The sequence below is a fragment of the Triticum urartu genome, chromosome 3 (genome assembly GCF_003073215.2).
Source record: "Triticum urartu cultivar G1812 chromosome 3, Tu2.1, whole genome shotgun sequence".
Taxonomy (NCBI): Eukaryota; Viridiplantae; Streptophyta; class Magnoliopsida; order Poales; family Poaceae; genus Triticum; species Triticum urartu.
Window position 1 is genome coordinate 20,072,816 of NC_053024.1, and position 2,740 is coordinate 20,075,555.

Genomic DNA, 2,740 nt, shown 5'->3' on the forward strand with positions numbered 1-2,740 from the left:
CTCCGTATATAAGAGACCTAGGATACAAGTATACGACTCCTACACAACTTGTACCTAACCACACCAATTATAACTCCAAGTCCATGTAACCCCTTGCGTACGTAATATATTCAACACAAATATAACAAACTCCACCTTGGCGAATATTCTGCACCACCTAGAAGTCCTCCATGCTCGAACCTCCATGTACTCCGGACTTGGGTTGTCTTCTTTGTAGCTTGCTGAGAGCTACCCGGCGGGTTAGACCCGCTGCCACCGGGGGACTCCACTGCTACTCCTGCAGCTCCACTCTTCATGGCTCCACTTGCAATAGTGCTCCCTTGCATCTTGTAAAGATGTGAAGTCATCCACTATCCTATCATCATGATCACCCCATCTTCCATGATTTTCATGGTCTTCTTATCCCGATTAGAACGGAATTCCATAGCACTATCATGAAGAACACCAAGCGAAATTAGATTCCTCCTTAGCCCTGGCACATGCCTGACTCCCCGAAGCATCCGCTCAACTCCGTCAAACATCTTGATTTTGATGTCACCTACTCCAGCAACACGATAACTTGTGTCATCGCTCACATAGGCTAAACCAAACTCACCAGACTTGTACGAAGAGAATCACTCCCTGTTGGGTGTCGCATGAAAAGAGCAAGCTGAATCCAACATCCACGCTTCAGTTTTTGTTGACTACCTGTTTGATACCACGAGAACATCACTATCACTGTCCGAGCCATCACCATGAGTAGCCGCATTAGCACTTGCCCCACCCTTCAGTTCTGGGCATTCCCTCTTTATATGTCACCAGTCCTTGCACCTGTAGCACTGCACCTTTTTCTTCTCTGCCTTGTCCCTTCCTGAACTGATAACCTTTAACTGCCAACCCCAAACCTTGAGTACTCTCCCTTTCTGCAGGATTCTTTTGCTTCATCAACTCATGTCCAAGCAACGCTGCAGTGACTTCCTCATTATTGATTGTTTTCTTTCCATGTGTCGATGTAATTACCAAATGCTCATAGGACGGTGGCAACGAAACAAGAAGAAGTAGTGCCTTATCCTCATCATCAATCTTCACATCCAGACGCGCTAGATTCGTGACCAACTGATTAAAAACATTCACATGCTCCACAAGATCCGACCGCTCCTGCATCTTCAGCCCATAGAACTTTTGCTTCAAATACAGCTTATTGGTCGCTGACTTGGACCTATAACGATTTGCCAACTTGTCCCAAATTCCCTTAGGAGAATCTTCGTCCATGACATGATACATGACCTAATCTGCAAGACAAAGCCGTATGGCAGCGGCCGCCTGCACTTGCATATCCTCCCACGCATCGTTGTCAACCTTGGTCGGCTTCCTCTCCCGCAAACCCTTTAAGATTCCTTGCTACGCCAGAATATCCTTGACTCTTGTCTGCCATAGACCGAAGTTACCCGTGCCATCGAATTTCTCCACATCAAACTTGGTGAACCCCGGCGCCATGCCGAGCCGCGATCTAACCGACCTGTTGCCGCCAGTCTGGCCGCCTTTGTTTTCCTCTGCAACTTCCTCACGAAAAAGATCGCTGATCCCGTATTCCTCGTTTGAAGCCACGCCACAGTCCGCGATCTACCAAGAAATATGACCAGCACAATGTCCCCATCGGCCCTTCAGAAATATATTCAGGTGGGGAGCCTCCCCCCCCCTCCGGTGACCATTTCAAAAAAAAAATTCATTGCACGGCAAAGCTTCAGGAATTTCTGGCATCGCCATGTCTGATATTGTCACTGCTGAAGCTCCTAGGTACTGTCCCGAACTATCAACAGGCGAGCTACTTTTAGATACTCCCCCCGGTCCTTTTTACTCTGCATATAAGAATTGTCTGAAGTCAAACTTCGTAAATTTTGACCATATTTATACGAAAAATATTAACATCTACAATGCTAAATTTGTACAATATGAAAACTAATGTTACGACCCATCTAATGTTGTTTGATTTCACATTCTGAATGTTAGTATTTTATTCTATAAACTTGGTCAAAGTTTACTCTGTTTGACTTTAGACAAATCTTATATGCGAACTAAAAAGGACCGGAGGGAGTACTTGGCTAAAAAAAATATTAAATCCCAACAGAGAGGCTAATTGTAGGTCTACTAATTAAGGCCCAACGCGGCCTATTTTTTTCTAAAGGTCCAACTGATTAAAAAAGGCTTGGAGATGCGGGGGATCGAACCCCGTGCCTCCCGCATGCAAAGCGGGCGCTCTACCATTTGAGCTACATCCCCGTTGTTGTGATTTTCTTCTTTTCATTTCATTCAAGTAATACTTAAATCCCAATGAAATGGTTATCAGGTAGCAGGGTAGTACTAGCACAGGAATGCACGCTCCCAAGAGTGAGAGAGTGTGTGAACAATTGCCAGGAAAACACAAAAAACACTGCAGTACGATGATGCGTGCTTGTTCAGAACAAGCAAACCGTGTAGAGTGCTTTGTACTAAAAATTATTCGCTTGTCTATTTTTGTGGTATAGTCGTCCATGCTGTCAAAAACAAGCAAACCGAAACCTGTAGTCAGTTCTATCCCATTCTCAGGGAAGAGATGATGGATTCATTTGGAACCATGTTTCCAAAATTAAACAGAAACAGCAAATGTTCAATGTACACTTATACGAAAGCAAAGAGGGGTTGAAGTTTATCATGTTTTCTGAAGCAAAAGCTCGTTGTTCAACTTTCTTGAGCAGTTTCTGTTTTGCCGGGGTGCTCGTAC

At 44.7% G+C, this 2,740-nt stretch overlaps 1 non-coding gene across 1 annotated transcript; it reads right to left on the reverse strand.

Annotated features, from left to right (window-relative positions):
- Window positions 1-2,186: 2,186 nt before the first annotated feature.
- Window positions 2,187-2,259, reverse strand: TRNAA-UGC. The gene has a single exon. It is a non-coding gene; the product is annotated as a tRNA-Ala (tRNA).
- Between the last annotated feature and the right edge of the window lie 481 nt (window positions 2,260-2,740).